General features: G+C 41.8%; 1 protein-coding gene across 1 annotated transcript in view; it reads left to right on the top strand.

The window, feature by feature from the left end:
- opcml (opioid binding protein/cell adhesion molecule-like) overlaps window positions 1-21,360 on the top strand; it is a 508,488-nt gene that overhangs the window by 229,756 nt on the left and 257,372 nt on the right. The gene's annotated exons all lie outside the window — the stretch shown is intronic.

The following is a 21,360-nucleotide window of genomic DNA, read 5'->3' on the forward strand; positions in this document are numbered from 1 at the left end:
ACAGAATCAGTGACAAAAGGAAACCCTTACCGGAAACGAGCCTGACTTACTGCAGGCAATGCGGGCCTGGTACCCCATACTCACGGAGTACCCCCCACAGGATTCCCTGAGGGACACGGTTGAACTTCTCCAAGTCCACAAAGCACATATAAACTGGTTGGGCGAACTCCCAAGCACCAGGACCCTGCTGAGAGTGTAGAGCTAGTCCGATGTTCTACGGCCAGCATGAAAGCCACACTGCTCTTTCTGAATCCAAGGTTTGACTTTCTGACGGACCCTCTTCTCCACAACCCCCAAATAGACCTTACCAGGGAGGCTTAAGAGTCTGACTCCCCTATAATTGGAACGCACTCTATGGTCCCCCTTTTTGAATAAGGGGACCACCACCCCGGTCTGGCAATCCAGTGGAACTGTCCCCAATGTCCACGCAATGCTGCAGAGTTGTGTTAGCCAACACAATCCTACAACATCCAGAGCCATAAGGAACTCCGGGCGAATCTCATCCACTCCCGCGGCCTTACCACCAAGGAGCTTTTTAATCACCTCTGTAAGGATTATGATTATTAATTAATTAATATTTGTCAAGAATTATAATTTACAATCATAATTTGAGAAACATTAACTTCTTAATCAAAAATCTTTACTAACCAATCGAAATCAGAGATGTCCTTTGGTGTTGTAATTGTGGCTCAAAGCCCTTGATAATTACAATTATTAAATTCTCAGTAATAATTGATAACTATTACTATATATCACTGTTTAATCAACTGTTTCACCCAAACGTGGGGAACATTGACCTTATTTTGACAGACAAATCACTCTTGCTCAAAATAAACACAAACGCTTTCTCTATCTCTACTTGAATATTTATTAAATCAACAGCCCTGATACAAGTCGCTATTCCGATTCAATAATCTTCACCTAATCAAGCATGCAAAGTTCTACACAAAAGAGGTAAAATAATAACAAAACAGCATTGAGTGTGTATGAAAATCAAATCAGCAGTTATAGAAAAACAAGTGGAAATATGGTGCTGAACGGAGCTTTGGGAGCACCCCCTCTTCTTCAGAAAGATGCGCTTCAATTGTCAGATACCGGTCCGGTTTCCAGCGTGAAAAGCAATGGTGGGCATCTCCGGTGCTCTTATATAGTCCACTGTGACATCAGAGCTGCGACGCAATCCCTGCTGGGAGTTGTGGTTGCAGCTGCAATTCCTGCTGGGAGTTGTGGTAGCAGCTGCAATACCTGCTGGGAGTTGTGGTAGCAGCTTATCCTGAGGTACATAATGGCACCTCACGTGGAAAGGCATAGTAGCGCACATATGGTCCAACATTCAGCAACAAATGGTCCAACACCTCGGTGACCTCAGCGCCAGAGATTAGAGAGTCCGTCCCAAGGTCCCCAAGCTTCACTTCCTCAATGGAAGACGTGCAGGTGGGATTGAGGAGATCTTCAAAGTACTCTGCCCACCAACCCACAACGTCCCGAGTTGAGGACAACAGCACACACTCCTCACTGTAAACAGTGTTGGTGGTGTACCCCCCCACCAGACGCTGGTTGGTCGTTTTACATGGCCTCTATGAACTCCTCCCACGCCCGAGTGTTTGCCTAAGCAACCGCCTGAGCCGCTTGGACTGCCGATACCCATCAGCTGCTTCCCGCAGGCCAAAAAGACTCAGTAGGACTCCTTCTTCAGCCTGACAGCATCTCTCACTGCCGGTGTACACCAGCGGGTTCGACTATTGTCACCACAACAGGCACCAACAACCTTGCGACCACAGCTCCGGTAAGCCACCTCGGCAATGGAGGCATGGAACATGCCCCACTCAGACTTAATGTCCCCCACCTCCCCCAAACTTGATTGAAGCTCTCCCGGAGGTGGGAGTTGAAGCTCATTCTCACGGGCCACTCCACCAGGCGCTCCCAGCAGACCCTCATGATTCATTTGGGTCTGCCAGGTCTGACCGGCATCCTCCCCCACCATCGGAGCCAGCACCAGGTAGTGGTCAGTGGAAAGCTCCGCTCCCCTCTCCACCTGAGTGTCCAAGACATGCGGCCGCAGATCAGATGACACAATAACAAATTCGATCATCGAACTGCGGCCTAGGGTGTCCTGGTGCCAAGAGAACATATGGACACCCTTATGCTTGAACATGGTGTTAGTTATGGACAATCCATGACAAGCACAGAAGTCCAATAACAAAACACCAGTTGGGCTCAGAACAGGAGAACAGGAGGGCCATTCCTCCAAACCACACCCTCCAGGTCTTGCTGTCATTGCCAACATGAGCGTTGAAGTCCCCCAGTGGAACAAGGGAGTCCCCCGGAGGGGCGCTCTCCAACACCCTCTCCAAGCACTCCAAAAAGGGTGGGTAGTCTGAACCTCTGTTTGGTGCATAAGCACAAACAACAGTCAGAACCCGTTCCCCCACCCTTAGGTGGAGGGAGGCTATCCTTTTGTTCACTGGGGTGAACCCCAACGTACAGGCGCCAAAATGGGGGGCAACAAGTATGCCCACCCCAGCTCGGCGCCTCTCACCAAGGGCAACTCCAGAGTGGAAGAATGTCTAACCCCTCTCAAGGAGACTGGTTCCAAAGCCAGAGCCGTGCGTCAAGGTGAGCCCACTATTTCTAGCCGGAACCTCTCTACCGGTACTACTCTCTACAAGTACATCTCAGTAAATTGGAATATGTGTTCTGATGAGGCTCACTTGTCACATTAAAAGTGTTTTTTGAAAAATATATATATTTTAGGCAAGTATTACACATACATTGTGTTAAGCCTGCATTTCTGTATAAAAAAACTATTTTATTGATCTGATGTAATTATTCTAATATTAAATGTTGTGTTTTCATTAGCTGTAACAGATAGATCAACATAATTACCAGATATAAGGGCTTGTAAAACATCAGTATGTGTGGAATTAAATTATATAATGTGGTTTACCTAGTTAACATTTCAATAATATTCTAAGTTATTGAGATGCATCTGTATATATAGTATTCAGAATTGGAGCAAATCAACAAATGACTTACATACAACAATATGAAAGGACTTGATCTTTAAGATATTCCCCTTTTTTCCTTGTGTTTAGACCCATGTTTTTCTGAGACCAGCATACATAGAAGAATAGGAAACAGAAAAAGATCTGAGATCAGTTCCATATGACTGATACTGGAATGGAAATTGCTTCTGAATACAGCCCATTTCTGGGATGACAGTCTGTGCCCAAATGATCATCAGTTAGATGTTATCTTCTCATTTCAACTGTAATTGTCACCATATAAACTGTTTATAACAAAGCGTTAAAGTTCTATTTAGACATGCATAAAATTGAGTTTGATTTTGCTAAAACTAACACTAAAGGGACATTTTGAGTTAATAAAGAAGCTGTGGTAAAAGCCTCTTTGTTGGAAGCATACAGCTAAATAATTTTGTTATTCATTAAACTGATTTTTTTGTCTTTATTTTCCTCTAAAACCTAACCGACATTTTCCCCCAAGGTACTTGTTGAATCAGTCTCTCACAGCTTTTATTTACTAGGTCGATGAAATAACATCAGGCATAGATTTGCTCCCTTCTAGATGGAGCAGTTCTACATGAAAAACTTCCATCCCCCATTGAATAGAAAATATTTAGGAAATTGAATTGATTCTCTTTTGTACTCTGTGAGTGAAGATTGGTAGCAAGGCTTCGAAAACACCCACTAAGATGCACTGATTCCCTGTTGATAGCTTTCATACTTTAAAAGCTTTTAAAAAAGAAAACATGGATGCCTTAATGCAAGAGGATTTAAGTCTGACCTTCAAGCAGCTTTTATACTCAATATATGTTTCAGGCTGAGTTGGAGAAAACTTGATAAATATTGATAGATTAGATAAAAAGGAAACAATTTTGACAAATATAACCAGCCGATAAAATCTGTACTAACATGTTTTCTACCACTGATGCTTCTGTGGATGCACAATTTTATCTATATATTTCAACACACACACACACATACACACACACACACACACACACACACACACACACACACACACACACACAGACACACACACACACACACACACACACCGGAATGTCATGTAGAGGTCAGCAGGACAGTATCTGATAGTGTATCAGCATATCTGCCAAACACATACCTGCTGGGAGCACAGAGAATATTACACCTATTGATATCACAGCATGCCAGAGCATTCAGATCATTTTGGAGCTGCATCTTAAACCAGCTTCTTAAATAATTCATGTCCCCATGTTGTGCTTTCATTGACTGACTTTGCAACACTTTGTGCAGCATTAGCAGCAAAAAAACATGGAAGTGCTCTGATCATGTCAGATAGGAAGACACCTTCTTGACAGCAAAGAAACATCAGATCTTTAAAGCTTGCAAACAGACAGTCATTTGTATGGCACCCAGTGACTTGGAGAAAGTCAACTGATTTAAGCTGCCTGATAATTTAGGACTGAGGTGGACGCTGTTATCTGAGATCAAAGTGGAAACAGTGTGGATCTCTTCATGCCCAGAACAATGTAACTCTTTCAAATTTAAAGCAAAGACAAACCAGATTCCCAAAAAAGAAATCTGAACTATCCCACTATGGTTAAGAAAGAATTATGCAGTTTTGATGAAAATTCAATCTGGAAGACCCACCCCCTCTTCTGCACCATGCGTCCCTGCTCCAGCCAATCAGCATCGAGTCTGCATTTCCTCTTCAGCCAATCACCGTCCAAGGCTCTGCTTTAAAGATTTTCACTCACAGACTTCCTCGCTCTTTAAGCTGAACTGTGACCTTCCTCCTCCCCACCTCCACCATCTGGCTTCCTAGCTCCTCCCAATTGTCTTACCTCCTCAGGGCTCCACTCCACCACCAGTCGGATCCCAGGGGGAAGACATCTCTAATTCTATTCAGAAGTTTTTCATTCAAGCTCACGTCATTCTTAGTGTTTGTGTCTTCCTCCGGGGTCCGAGCGCCAAATAAATATTTGTAAATAAACTTCTCTAATCGACCCCTACTGTATGTGTCTTTTCATTGTGAGTCTTACAGGATTGAAATGGATTAAATATGTTACGTGTAATTTCACATAAAAAAATTTTATGTAACAAAACTATGTTTTTCCCATGTATATGCGTGTTAATGGGAATTTGACAGCCTCATTGCCAGAGAAATGAAGCTGCTGCACATTATGGATCTTCTTAATTCATAAAGTGATACATTCTTCCAGATGGCAGGAGAATACATAACACGTGGGAGGGGTGGAAAGGATCTCTCACAATACTGACATAAATTTGTCTTGCATATCTACTTGAAAATGGCCTCCATGGAAGGCAGTAAGATCTGGCAGACTGTCTCAACCCCTCTCCCCTCAAGTTAGCTAATATTGCTGGGCGTAACAGCGCAGTGGGCATTCTAAGATATGATAGAGTGGGTCAAGATGCTCTGAATAGTCCCTTGCTAAAAGATGCGATGAAGGGAGGAGTTCTCATATGCTTCAGTCTCCTGAGGAAGAGCATTCTCTGCTGAGCTTCCAGGAGAAATCCCCAGTCATGCAGAACCAACCCAAATTATATGACTAGTTCTCTCCATAGGGGGCTGATATTCTGTGTTTTTTAACACAGCTTTATAGTTTTGTTTCCCATACTTTATAACTAACATGCATCACCTCTACTCTTAAGGATGCTTTTGGTGCAGTTGCTGAACATCAAGTAACATCAGCAAACATAATGGGCTGGTTTGTCCTGAATCTGGCAATACAGTCAAGTGTCTGCAGATTAAATAACAAAGGACTGAACACATGTCTTAACCCCCCCCTCTATCCCAGATGGTTTTTCAGAATTGTATAGTCTGTTATAGCCTAAATCCCTTCCACTCTTGGGTGTGTGGATTCACAGAAATGTGTCTTTTAGTATGAAAGCCAAGTCTTTTTGATGCAGTATAGATATAATAAAAAAACACAAGTCAAATGGGCTTAGGAAATGTCACATGACCATCTAATATGAGACTGAACTGGGACAAAATTCTCTGAGCTTTTTGGCTTGGATTAGGCACAGAAGTTTTCCATTCATATATAGGTACCAAAATATCTTGCAAAATCTGCTTGGTTCAATTAGAGACCGTCTGAAGGTATTATTGGATGTTTCAATCTAAAGCTGTAAAATGATTGTGACAATCCTTCTGTTTACCCCATATAACACTAATATATGGCTTCAAACGGTGGCATAAATGTCACCTTCAACTGGGCAAAAGAAGTAATTTTATAATTGTATTTAAACTTACTTCATAGGTTTAAAAAACAGTTGACATTTCTTTAAACTCAAAAAGATGCAAAGTCTCAATCTTAAATTGTATTTGTCTAAAATAACACAGATGTGGTCTGCTATGTTCCATATTTATCCATATAGTTCTTAAAACATCCTATTGACTGTGCAGTCTGTTCTCCTGTTTCAAATTCTCATTGTCTATGCCAAACAACATGTTCGAAATAAACGGAGTAATTTATAGAAAAATGACTCGCTTTAACTCAGATTAAAATCAGACAAATCATGTCAAGCAGCTACAGTAAACATGGAAAAATGCTTATAGTCAACAATCTATAGTTAATGCAATTATGATGTTGGTGCTTTATTTTATTGATATTTTATACTATGCAAAATTAAAGGTTTCTATGTGCTACTATAAGACTGGTATAGATAGATAGATAGATAGATAGATAGATAGATAGATAGATAGATAGATAGATAGATAGATAGATAGATAGATAGATAGATAGATAGATAGATAGATAGATAGATAGATAGATAGATAGATAGATAGATAGATAGATAGATAGATAGATAGATAGATAGATAGATAGATAGATAGATAGATAGATAGATAGATAGATAGATAGATAGATAGATAGATAGATAGATAGATAGATAGATAGATAGATAGATAGATAGATAGATAGATAGATAGATAGATAGATAGATAGATAGATAGATAGATATTGGCACACAATGCCACATATGCTTTGATTTTGATTGTCAGGGCATATTTTTATAGTTAAAAGATCAAAGCGAGGAGATAGGCATGTATTTCATCAATACAAGTATCCTATGCTTGCTTTACAGCAGCCATTTACACCAGAATAAGATGTTGTTTAATGCCACCCCAGTGAGCTGGGCTCAGTTCTAGTTACCCAGTTTAAAAACAGCGCTGTCAAATTTAAAGTTCACAGAAATGATAAATGCCACTCATGAACACACTCATTCAAATGTGTTTCTGCATAACAGAAGGGACAATAAAGTATAAATTATTATGTTGTATTTCATAACACTTTACTGCACTTGGAACCTTCTAATATTAGTCTCTCATAAATTTGATCCATAATTTTGCTGTTACTCTGCCAGAGAAATTTGAGCTTTTACAGACGACTGAATCCATTGAATGAACTGTCTTGATTCAGTCCATCCATGTTTTTTTGGGTATTAGCTTGCTTTGGTCACAGGCTGTCCATTGTTAGCTCCGGCCATTCTTGCATGATATGAATAAAGATTAACATGGATTATCTGACAAGAGCCCCATAGTCTTAGTGTGGATGTGGTGCTACAGGAAATTATACTGAAAGAATATGCCTGCATGGATGAATGTAATTAAAAAGAATAACAACTGTAATGTTTCAACCATTCATAAGATGCTGATTTGAGAGGAATGCTCTTATTCATTTTAAAATCAATACATCCACTTCTTCTGTCGGAGCACAGTTAGTGCACAGAGTGAAGCCTTTTTTCTTTGGCTCACCAAATAACTGTTTGTGTGATGCATCAAGAATGACTCATAAGAACTGAACAAAAATAATGCTGTTCTAATTCATCATTTCTGCATGCTAGGCATGGATTCCCATGCTAGAACTTTAGCAAGGTCATTGGATCTACATGACCCAGTGTGTAGCAGAGTAGGGGGAGATGGGGGGAAAAATATAATTCAAATGACTTAGACCTATTAGACGACAGTCTTATTTTATCTTGATGTTAAAAACCAACTGTACAGAGGAGGGCCTCAGACAACAGTGCAATCATAGAGTCATCATTGTATTGTCCTGTCATAAATTAGGGGCTTAGAGTTACAACTAAACAATTGTAGGCATAAAATGCTATTTGTTCTGCTTGTAAATTGTGAGCAAATTTAATCTGGGGAATTTGCCCATTCCTAACTGTTCTCGACCTTCAACCATTTCCAGACATCAGATTTGGATCTTTAAACATAACGTTTGAGAGATATTCTCCGCACAATGAACAACAGTGAATTAATAAGATGCTACAGGCTCAATTGTGAAGGTATCCACTACATAAACAGTTGAGTAAATGAGGAAACAAACTTCTGTAACAATCATACAATTATTAATCCAGAGATAAGATAAACCTTATCATCTCCGTAGGGGAATATGAAATAGTTTTAGCAGCAAGACAAATTAAAGACTCACCTGTAATAAGGTAATATAAGGAAGGATGAATAAATAATACAAACGATAACAAATAACCATGAATAAGAAAGTGAAAACAATTTACTAACATAGTACAGAATAATTTAAATATTATTTACAGTTTGAAAAATGCTTTCAAACATAAAAGTTTGGAAAAATTGGAAAAGGTAGAAAAAAACATATATACATAAATAGACACTCTAGACAAGATCTGGTACAATAATAAAAGCACTAGATACACAGAAGGAAGATGTAAAATGTGGTGAAGAAGTATTTGCTGTATTGTACATGATAATGTCAGCAGCCTAAGCCTAAATGGTCATCTACAAGGCTCCCCATCTGTAGAGAAGTTCGCTGGTGTGCTGCTATCTCATCTCTAGCTTCTGATTGCAGCAGGTACCAGCACCCTCATATTCTTGGTAGGTTTATGAAAGCAGAGGGAAGGACACATTGATCTGCTTGGCAATGCACTCCCAGGTCTGACCCTTTGTTTGAACCATGATCCCAGCACCAGCTCTACCTTTCAACACTCCTCTATTCTCCTCCACCAGATGTGCCAGCAGCAGGCTCTGCTCTCTGTCTGGTTTCCTCCACCTTTTTTTTCCCTTTTGTCTCAATCATTTTACCAAATCAAATCTCTTTTTACAAGAAGGTAATCACAGTAAAATGCTGACAGGTATAACAAATAGATGAAGTACGAAAATGACCAGCATAGCGAGTAAACATAACAAAACGCAAATTAAAATAATGATGAGCATGTAAATAAAGTGCCATGCTGTGTGACAATTAATTTAATTTTATGACTTACACATCTTAATCCTGTCTAAGTTCTATGATGGTTCATTTCTCTCCATTGTTTATTAGGAGTGCCTTTGTTTTTCACAGCACTTAGAAGACAGCATCACACCTAGCAATCACTATGCATGATAAAAGTTTCGCTATGATAAAGGTTTTGCTCAGACTCGCTCTCAGCGACTACCTCAATCACTCTTAAACTAGGACTGCTCAACAGGAATTTTTAGGCCAAGTTACAAGCTCCCTGAATAGACTCTGGGAATCTTTGTGAATAAGCACCCGGGCCTTCATGGAAGAGCAACAAGAACAAAGCCATTGTTGAAAAAAACTCCACACCACATCACCCTGAACACAGCGACTCCAATGTGAAACATTGTGGAGTCAGCAACATGCTAGGGGAGGATTTTCTTAAATAATCTGAAATGATGTAAAAATCAGGAATGCATAGCAAGAAACAAAATCCAAAGGCGAAGTGGTATGTGTACTTAAATATTAATGTGAAACAGAAATTCTACACAACTTCTATCATACCAAATTATGGTTTTACTAGTAAGTAAAAAGTGAACACATTCGGACTATTTTAACCACATGCATGGTTCCCATATAGATTCTGCAGGGGTTGGACAATGAAACTGAAACACTTGTCATTTTAGTGTGGGAAGTTTCATGGCTAAATTGGACCAGCCTGGTAGCCAGTCTTCATTGATTGCACATTGCACCAGTAAGAGCAGAGTGTGAAGGTTCAATTAGCAGGGTAAGAGCACAGTTTTGCTCAAAATATTGAAATGCACACAACATTATGGGTGACATACCAGAGTTCAAAAGAGGACAAATTGTTGATACACGTCTTGCTGGCGCATCTGTGACCAAGACAGCAAGTCTTTGTGATGTATCAAGAGCCACAGTATCCAGGGTAATGTCAGCATACCACCAAGAAGGACGAACCACATCCAACAGGATTAACTGTGGACGCAAGAGGAAGCGGTCTGAAAGGGATGTTCGGGTGCTAACCCGGATTGTATCTAAAAAACATAAAACCACGGCTGCCCAAATCACGGCAGAATTAAATGTGCACCTCCTGTTTCCAACAGAACTGTCCGTCGGGAGCTCCACAGGGTCAATATACACGGTCGGGCTGCTATAGCCAAACCTTTGGTCACTCATGCCAATGCCAAACGTCGGTGTCAATGGTGCAAGGAGCGCAAATCTTGGGCTGTGGACAATGTGAGACATGTATTGTTCTCTGATGAGTCCACCTTTACTGTTTTCCCCACATCCAGGAGAGTTACGGTGTGGAGAAGCCCCAAAGAAGCATACCACCCAGTTGCTTGCCCAGAGTGAAGCATGGGGGTGGATCAGTGATGGTTTAGGCTGCCATATCAAGGCATTCCCTTGGCCCAATACTTGTGCTAGATGGGTGCGTCACTGCCAAGGACTACCGAACCATTCTTGAGGACCATGTGCATCCAATGTTTCAAACATTATATCCTGAAGGCGGTGCCGTGTATCAGGATGACAATGCATCAATACACACAGCAAGACTGGTGAAAGATTGGTTTGATGAACATGAAAGTGAAGTTGAACATCTCCCATGGCCTGCACAGTCACCAGATCTAAATATTATTGAGCCACTTTGGGGTGTTTTGGAGGAGCGAGTCAGGAAACGTTTTCCTCCACCAGTATCATTACCAGTTTTTTTTTTTTTTTTCTTTTTTTTTTTTCAAGATGGCGCCGCAGATGGTCGGCTCGGAGTGTTGGTGCGCATTGTTTTGTTTTGTTTTTTGCTTTAAAACAGTCTTCTGTGATGGTACCCAGAGCTCTCTCACCAGAGAAGAACTCATGAACATCAGGGCTACTACACCAGAGGAGTTATTTCCCACTTTTCTGCCTACTGCTCTGGAATTTTTGGACATTCTGGTCAAAGGTGCGCTCACCTTTGTTCACGCGGTGAAACGCCGGAAGAGAGGGAAACGGGCTGGGGTGCTGGTACGTCTTCGCCAGCGTGGACTATGAACACCGTTACCTGGAATATTTATCTCTAACTTGCGCTCACTTCCCAACAAAATTGAGGAACTACAACTGTTGTTGGGGAAAAACAGGGACTTTTATTCATCGGCAGTTTTGTGCTTCACGGAGACGTGGCTGTGTGGATTAATACTGGACTCTGCGCTGCAGCTGGCAGGATTCCAGCTCTACAGAGCGGACAGAGACACGGAACTCTCCGGCAAAGCGAAAGGTGGAGGAATCTGTTTTTACCTCAACAGTGGTTGGTGCAACGACGTGACAGTGATTCAGCAGCACTGTTCTCCAGACCTGGAATCCTTCATCATAAACTGTAAGCCTTTCTATTCCCCCCGTGAGTTCGCTTTGTTCATCCTGGTCGGTGTTTACATCCCGCCGCAAGCTAACGTGCAGGTCGCACAGCGCATGCTCGCCGACCAGATACTGAGTGTGGAGCGGACCAACCCGGACTCCTTAGTCATCATCGCTGGTGACTTTAACAAAGGTAATCTGACCCACGAACTCCCCAAATATAGACAGTTTATAAAATGTCTGACCAGAGAGGACAACATTCTGGATCACTGTTACACCACCATCAGAGACGCTTATCACACCGTCCCACGTGCTGCACTGGGCCAATCCGATCACATCATGGTCCACCTGATTCCTGCATACAGGCAGAAACTAAAGCTCTGCAAACCTGTTGTGAGGACGACAAGGAAGTGGAGCAGTGAGGCTGTGGAGAATCTCCAGGCGTGCTTAGGCTGTACAGACTGGGATGTGTTCAGGACTACTACCAACAGTCTGGACGAGTACACAGAGGCTGTGACTTCCTACATCAGCTTCTGTGAGGACAGCTGTGTACCATCATGCACCAGGGTGAGTTACAACAACGACAAACCCTGGTTCACAGCTAAACTCAGAAGGTTAAGACTGGATAAGGAAGAGGCCTTCAGGAGTGGGGACAAAGACATATACAGAGAGGCAAAGTACAAGTTTGGCAAGGCAGTGAAAGAGGCCAGACGACTGTACTCTGAGAAGCTACAAAACCAGTTCTCAGCCAACGACTCTGCGTCTGTCTGGAAAGGGCTCAAGCAAATCACCAACTACAAGCCAAAAGCCCCCCACTCCATCAACGACCGACGCCTCGCCAACGACCTGAACGAGTTCTACTGCCGCTTTGAAAGACAAAGGGACAGTCCTGCAACCATCCCCCACGACGCCCCCCAACAGCTGCCGAGGACGGCTCTTTCCATCCAGGAGAGGGACGTCAACAAACTCTTCAGGAGACAGAACCCCCGGAAAGCTGCTGGTCCGGATTCTGTCTCACCAGCCAGCCTGAAGCACTGCACTGATCAGCTGTCTCCAGTCTTCACAGACATTTTTAACACCTCACTGGAGACATGTCATGTGCCAGCCTGCTTCAAGTCCTCCACCATCGTCCCTGTTCCCAAGAAGCCAAGGACCACAGGGCTTAATGACTTCAGACCCGTCGCCCTGACCTCTGTGGTGATGAAGTCCTTTGAGCGCCTTGTGCTCTCACACCTAAAAGACATCACCGACCCCCTCCTGGACCCCCTGCAGTTTGCCTACAGAGCCAACAGGTCTGTAGATGATGCAGTCAACCTAGCCCTTCACTTCATCCTCCGGCACCTGGACTCCACAGGAACCTATGCCAGGATCCTGTTTGTGGATTTCAGCTCTGCCTTCAACACCATCGTCCCAGTTCTGCTACAGGAGAAGCTCTCCCAGCTGAGTGTGCCCGACTCCACCTGCAGGTGGATCACTGACTTCCTGTCTGACAGGAAGCAGCACGTGAGGCTGGGGAAGCACGTCTCTGACTCCCTGACCATCAGCACCGGTTCCCCCCAAGGCTGTGTTCTCTCTCCTCTGCTCTTCTCCCTGTACACCAACAGCTACACCTCCAGTCACCAGTCTGTCAAGCTTCTGAAGTTTGCGGATGACACCACCCTGATCGGACTCATCTCTGATGGTGACGAGTCTGCGTACAGATGGGAGGTGGACCATCTGTTGGACTGGTGCAGCCAGAACAACCTTGAGCTCAACGCTCTAAAGACAGTAGAGATGGTTGTGGACTTCAGGCAGAACCCAGCCCCACCTGCCCCCATCACCCTCTGTGACTCCACAATTGACACTGTGGAATCTTTCCGCTTCCTGGGAACCATCATCTCCCAGGATCTCAAGTGGGAGCCAAACATCAGCTCCCTCATCAAGAAAGCCCAGCAAAGGATGTTCTTCCTGCGGCAGCTGAAAAAATTCAACCTGCCAAAGACTATGATGGTGCACTTCTACACAGCCATCATTGAGTCCATCCTCACCTCCTCCATCACCATCTGGTACGCCGCTGCTACAGCCAAGAATAAGGGCAGGCTGCAGCGTGTCATTCGGTCTGCTGAGAAGGTTGGCTGTAGTCTACTGTCGCTCCAGGAACTGTACACCTCCAGGACCCTGAAGCGGGCAGGGAAGATTCTGGCTGATCCCTCCCACCCTGGTCACAGACTCTTTGAGACTCTCCCCTCTGGCAGGAGGCTGCGGTCCATCCGGACCAAAACCTCACGCCACAAGAACAGTTTTTTCCCATCTGCCACCAGCCTTGTTAACAAAGCCCAGAAACCACCCTGACACTCTCCCTTTCCCCCACACCCCCCCTTTTTTGCTGACAGGACACTTGTAACCTGTAACTCTATGAGTTACATTAACGCTCAGCTTGGACTCCTGCTTTACTTGCACACTAATCACCTACACTGTTGTATTGCTCTTGCATCTTATACTGCTCTATATTTACTCTCACTCACTTAAAACTGTGCACATATATTTATATTATATTGTAGATATGTTTATACTGTTTAATTTGTACTGTATTGCACCGACTACGCCAAAACAAATTCCTTGTATGTCCAAAAACGTACTTGGCAATAAAGCTTTTCTGATTCTGATTCTGATTCTGATCACGTAGTGACCTGGTCACTATCCTGCAAGAAGAATGGCTTAAAATCCCTCTGACCACTGTGGAAGACTTGTATATGTCATTCCCAAGACGAATTGACGCTGTATTGGCCGCAAAAGGAGGCCCTACACCATACTAATAAATTATTGTGGTCTAAAACCAGGTGTTTCAGTTTCATTGTCCAACCCCTGTAAGTTAAAAAATACTCGTTAACAAACACATAAGTCCCAGTTTCTTATCACAGTTACCCTATTTTTAAAGATATTCCCTGTATACAATTAATCACAATTAAAAGGGATAGAAAACATAATGATACCTTTCTTATGTTTATAAAACCCATTTTATTAAGGAAGAAGCTTTCCACATTCTCAGTATCTATGAAATAACTCCCACTAGTTGCCCTACACAGTCCAGTGTCCCCTTTTAGCTCCTCCAGTATCCACCACATGGTTGCATGCATTTATTTGGAACTGCATATATTTTAACAAGCTGAATTTGTTTCAGTTTTAAGTGGGAGTAAGTTGTTGTAGCCTTCTTCTAGCTAGCTGGCTGGCAGTGGGCAGCAACATGTTGGGGGTGGGGGTGGTGCAGTCCTTTACTCTAGGCTCCATACAGAATGGGAAAACGATCCTTTGCATTTCATTAAACCATAGCAATGGTATGACAACACTTGAAACCTTGGTTAACCTTGACACTGGTAATTGGTCCATGTGTTACCTTGAGAGGTAGGACACTCCCGGCACCAGAGTATTCATCCATCCAGCGTCTACACCTGCTCATCCTTGCAGGATTACGGGGGGCCTGTGAGAGAACAATTAACCTAACATGTTTTTAGATTGTGGGAGGAAGCTGGAGTACCCGAAGAGAACCCACGCATGCATGTTGAAAACATGCAAACTCCATGCATGCAAACTCCCTTGGCCAGGATCCTAACCCGGGACCTTCTTTCTGCAAGGCAATAGTGCTAACAACTGCACCACCGTGTAGCCACACACCAGAATATAACTGTACAAAAAAGCTCACTTCTAAAACAATATACATCAATTTTCATGACCTCTTTATCTTGTTCAGCTCATTTTAGGGGCTGAAGGCTTTCTTTAGCAGCCAATATGTCAGCTTAAGCAATAACCTTGGTGTTAACATCATCAGATCTTATTTTCCATGACAGAGGGGAGGTGTGTAAAGAGGAACCTCAGCCCACTTACTCCTTCTACCCGTTGACTCTAATTATCAGGATTTTGCTGAGGTCAGGGAGGGGTTTAATTTAAAAACCATTAAGATGTGAGCATAGTCAGGACTTGGGCCGCATCCCAGCCAGATCATTGTAATTAAGTCTTATCTTCGACCATTTTCCCTGCACAAAACATCATAATAATTACACAATAACAATTTTTAAAATAAACTGAACAACAGTGTAATAAATGGGTTGCGCTGGTTATTCAACAAGCTCTGACATTTCAGGGATTCTTGGATGTTAGCTGAGAACTTTTTTCTTTGAGAAACGGAGACATTGTGCTTAAACCTTGAGACGTCAAAAGTAAAAACAGCCCATATTCAAAGTGCAGAATATGTGTTTTAGCACCCTGAAGACCGTTTCTGTTGTGCTGAAAATGTTAGGGTGGATCTAGACAAGTGATCAATAAATTGTTTCAAAAGCCATTCTGTTCAGATGGCAATTTGTCTTCTTTTTTGTTTTGTTTTTTTGTGTGGTGCTTTGTCTTGATAAAGAAATGCCTTTTTATGTAAAGTAAATAGTAAGTGAAAGGAGTCTGGTCACCAGAATACAGACTGCAGCTCGCAAATACATGCCCATCAGTGTTTTCACACTTGCACAAACACTTGACACCAGACGAGAACAACACAATGTGTTGTTTGTATCTCTCTCCAATGAAGGCATCCAATGCTGTCAGAGTACTGTTGTTTCTTTCTCTACTCATCCAATATCTTAACAGTCTGCCAAATTGACATTAAGGTAAAGAAATTAACTTGTTCAGGCTTCTCATGAGACCCAAAAAGCTGTCATCGTAATTGTGAGAGCTGCTGTTCCACACATAGCAATGCGTCTCCCACATCCCTTGTGGCCAGCAAGCCTTCCATGCATACAGATCAGAAGATGGAAGGAAACAGAGTGGGAGCATTAGTAAACAAAGTAAATGTGACTAAGAGAAGTTCACACTCTCATTAATGTTAAAACTTCCCTTTCAAAGTAGCTAGCATATTCTCCTTCTCAAACCAATCCTCAAACAACTGAAGATATAATTCACACTACAAACCATGTGAGAACTGGCTCTTTACAAATGCTTTTTGTAGCTAATCAAGGACATTAAATATTCATTGAAATCAAACTGCTAATATGTTTTAGCAACAATGTGATGTAAAAAAAACAGTTTTCCTGTGAAAATGCACAGCTACTGCCTTTTCTTCCAAGTCTATGAGACAGTAATGTGATGTTCAATTAAATACATCACTGCAGAGCTTTCTAAGTAGAGGTCAATTGATGAAAAAATAGATGTCAACCTTGAACAAATGACTTAAACCATTAACTCAAAGAATGAAAAAAGTGTAATAGGCTGCTTAGCAATCTTTTATGGATTGCACATTGCACCCAAGGTCAACACACCCAGTCTCTGGCCATGGATACAAAACAAAACATCCTTTTACAACTAATCTAGGCGTTCCATCAATGGACTACCTTAAACAAAGCAGTCCTAATTAAAAATTTTTTAAATACAGTTGAAATTGATCATGTCCTGTCAAGATGGCTTCTGTCCCTGTTACAAATTTGAGTCTCTTAAGATTGACTATCTGTCGATACGAAGTGTGAGTCTGATACATGCATTTACCTCCAGGGCACATCTGCAGCCTACACACTGTAAGTACATGAAAGTTGTTCAAATCAATGCCACACACCCTTGATTCTCTGCTGGGAAAGGAGTTTCTTGTTCCCCGCCTAGTGGTAAACATTTATTTCTCCACCTCTGGTAGCTATATGTTTGATATCCAATATCAAGAGAATGAAGACTTATTGTAAGCCGGGAAAGCAATAAAACCTGGTTGTCATGCAGTAACTTTTCTCTTAAATGTTTAATCATTTTTCATGTTGATTTGATAGAACCTGAACTACCAATATCATATTTTAATAAAAGTATTTTCCCTTAGAGATTTCTTTTGTTTTTTGTCACACCTAAATGTTCCAGATTATTAAACAATTGTTAATGTTAGATTCTGCTCTCATTCTTAAAGACATTAACTATTTGGCCAAATATTCTCATTCAGGGTTTTCATGCTAGACAGCTGCTCAGTCACAGCAAGTCTTCCATGTCCTCACTAAAGAAAGCAGCTCCAAACCATCACACCACTACAACCTCGCCTGACCATCAGTTCTTTGTATCAGTTTTAGACCAGATGTAATGGGAGACACACCTTTCAAAAGATTTTACTTCTGTCTAGTTAATCTATTAATAAGTTAATTGGCAAATGTGAGACCTTTGTATTTTATTTTGGTCAACATGTTTTGTTTGTTTGTTAATTTGTTTTGTTTTTTTGCCTTGAAACATTTCCAAGATGATTTTGTTTGCTCAGTTTCCTTCTTACAGTTTAATCATGAATTCTGTGCCTTACTGAGGCAAATGAGCCCTGCAGTGATTTAGATGTTCTATGTTCTTTTGTGATCTCCTGATCAATCATCAATCTGCTCTTGGAGTAATTTTGGGAGGCCAGCTTTTTTCTCTTCATAAACACCAGTGCCTAGCAAAGCAGTTGAATGGCTTATACTGCACATATGAAAAGCAGCAGTTCCCACCTCAACCCAACTCCTCCACCTCCCATTCAGACACAAACTCTTGCCATATACCAACCACCCCCCTACCTTCAGACCCCCTGCCGGCACTAAGGATCTCAGAGGAAGATGTAAATAGGCTCTTTCAGCGCCTGAAAACAAATAATGCCTTGGGACCTGATAATGTCTCCCCATCTTCACTGAGATCTTCAACAAGTCTCTGGAGCTGTGTGAGGTTCCCTCCTGCTTCAAATGCTTCGCCAAGAAACCCACCATCACAGTATTAAATGACTACAGGCCTGTCGCCCTGATGTCTGTGGTCATAAAATCCTTTGATTGACTAGTGTTGAAGCACCTGAAGGACATCACAGGCTCCCTGCTGGACCCCCTCCAGTTTGCCTACTGAGCAAACAAGTTGGCAGATGATGTAGTCAACTTCGGACTAGACTTCATCCTGCAACACTCTACCACCCAGGGATGCATGCTAGGATCCTCTTTGTGTACTTCAGCTCAGCCTTCAACACCATCAACCCAGACACCCTCCACCAGAAGCTCATCCAGCTCAAAGTTCTGGCCTCCACCTGTCAGTGGATCACCAGCTTTCTGAAGGACTGGCAGCAGCAGGTGAGGCTGGGGAGCATCTTCTACCGGACAAGAACCATCAGCACCAGCAGCCCCCAGGGGTGTGTTCTCACCCAACTCCTCTTCTCCCTCTACACAAATGACTGCACCTCAGCGGACCCATCTGTAAAACTCTGAAGTTTGCAGATGACACCACTGTCATTGGTCTGATCCAGGACAGTGATCAGTCTGCATACAGACAGGAGGTGGATTGGCTGGTACACTGGTGTGGTCAGAACCACCTGGAACCACTTAAGACTGTGGAGATGATGGTGGACTTTCGAAGAACACCTCCCCCACATACCCCCACTCAACATCCTCAACAACACTGTCTCTGGACTACTTCAGGTTCCTAGGAACCACCATTTTCCAAAACCTGAGATGGTCCACACACATAGACAATGTTTGGAAAAAGGCCCAGCAGAGACTGTACTTCCTGTGGCAACTCAAGAAGTACAACCTTTCACCGGGGCTGATGGTCATCTTCTACACTGCCATAATTCAGTCTATTCTGTCTTCGTCCATCTCAGTGTGGTTGGTCTTTTATCTTCAGGTCAGCGGTACAGAGCGCTGTCTAATGAAACCATCTGCCACAGAAACAGTTTCTTCCCCCAGGATGTTTCTCTGATGAACACTTGACAGTCAGAGTTCCAGAACAACACCATGCATACTTGGACTGGTCTCACATTATGTTCTATTGTAAAGTCAATGGTGTATATATGTACATTAAAAATATATATATTTTCTATTTCCATTATTACATATATATATATTTTAAAAAAGTCTTCACTGAGAGCAAAGTGTACTGAAGTCAAATTCCTTGTTTGTCTGCACAATCTTAGCAATAAAGCTGATTCTGAAATCATCATATGATAACAATATTTTGTATTTATAAATTGTTTAATGATCTGAAGCATTTTATGTGTAACAAAAAAGCCCAAACAAAGGAACTCTGTAAGAGGAAAAATATTGTTTCACACCACTGAAGATCTTAGTGCCCGGCATTAGAGAGCTTAGTGAGAGAGATAGCAAAGTTCTGATAATGGAAAAGAAATAAAGTAATTTAATTGCGCTCCATTTTTTATTGTAATATTGAACCTCATATTGCAACATCATTAACCTATATAGCCACATTCACCCAAAACACGCACATTCACACACCAATAAGCAGATAAGTAGGCAACTTGATGCTAAATGCCTTGCTCAGGGGCACATAAACATGTGGCTTGAGGAAGCTGGAATTGAACCCACAACTTTTAGATTGCAAGACAACCTCTCTTCCCACTAAGTTATAGTCACCTCAACATGTCAGCCAACAAGAATATTGTTATGAGCTTTAAGCCTTCACTGTCAACTGTTGGTAGTTTGTAGGTCTAGGTCATTAAGGGAGAACAATTTAGACAGTTTTAGAGAAGGAGCAGGCATATTATCCCTTCTATTCTCCTTGCTAGAAGTTGTCCTTAACCTATATTTTGTCTTATCTTTCACTTTAAACAGACTGCAGTTGCATTTGAAGAGAATGTAGCCAGAGGCTCTCATTTTTAAAATGAACTAATATTGTGAAATGTCACCTATTCTGTTCTTTTTGCAACATCTCGGAACCTACTAAGAGACTTATCTCATGGTGATACTGCTACATCCTCTAATGAAGTTGTGCTCCTCAAGACATTACAGTGTTGCTGCCACTTGGAGTCAGTCTCAGTGATATATGGATATGTCTGGTGGTGTTAGTGCTGCTATTATTCCTTTCATTCTTTGCCGTTATAGAAGCTACATAAGTTAGAATTAGCCATTCTTGGTCATCCCAGGTGGTGTCTGTATTTGTGTCTGTGGCACTTTATTCCCCTTGTTGTAAAATGTATAGCTTTTTTCCTTCCACACTACACTATCACCCAACAATGTGGTTTGTGTTCTAATATGATTGAGCAACTTTTTTCTTTTTGACACTCCACTGATATCTGTCTGTGTGTATTAAGTACTCCCTGTCCTTCACTCTGCAGAGAATCAGATCAATCATATATTTTTTAACATGCTAGTTTTTTTTAAAATATATAAACAGACATATTTATTTTCAAAATTATGCCCTTTGTGCATTGTCTGATTATATTTTTGGAGTTCTCTATGTGATTTCCAGTTCAAACTTCCGGGTTGATTAATAATAACTATAAATCTAAATCTGCCAGGGGAATGTGAGACTAATATGTTTAGAATCTGTCAAAGTCCAAATCATTTTTATCTCCTCCTGAGACATGGAACCTCGGAACTGAAAGTGGGTGTACTTTTTTTCCATAAACATTACTCTTTACATAACTAGTAAGAATATGTTGTTTTGACCAATCCCAATAGTTTTTTTAATCTACCGAAGGAGCTAAAATGACACTATAAGTGTGTTAGTGATCTACTGTTGACTTTAGACCCTTTTCCACTTGTGGAAAGCCCCAGGCTTTTCCTCAGCTTAATTTTGATGGTCCCACTGATGGTTCCATGCTTTACTCAACTTTACTTTTTCTTAGAAAACAAAGTCTTCCTCTTTCCACACCTCCCATAGAAGTTCAACTTGTGGAGTCTCTTTCTGATTGTAAAAACACACACTTATCTTATTTCTTCTTTTAGCATTATGTGATTTATTTTCAGGGTGAAGTAACAGATTTGCAGTTTAGCTAAATGTCTTCTTTTATGTCATTTACGTTTATAACACCTACAGACATGTCTGTGAAGCTCAGGCATAAT

This window comes from Girardinichthys multiradiatus, chromosome 11 (genome assembly GCF_021462225.1).
Source record: "Girardinichthys multiradiatus isolate DD_20200921_A chromosome 11, DD_fGirMul_XY1, whole genome shotgun sequence".
NCBI classification, from domain to species: domain Eukaryota; kingdom Metazoa; phylum Chordata; class Actinopteri; order Cyprinodontiformes; family Goodeidae; genus Girardinichthys; species Girardinichthys multiradiatus.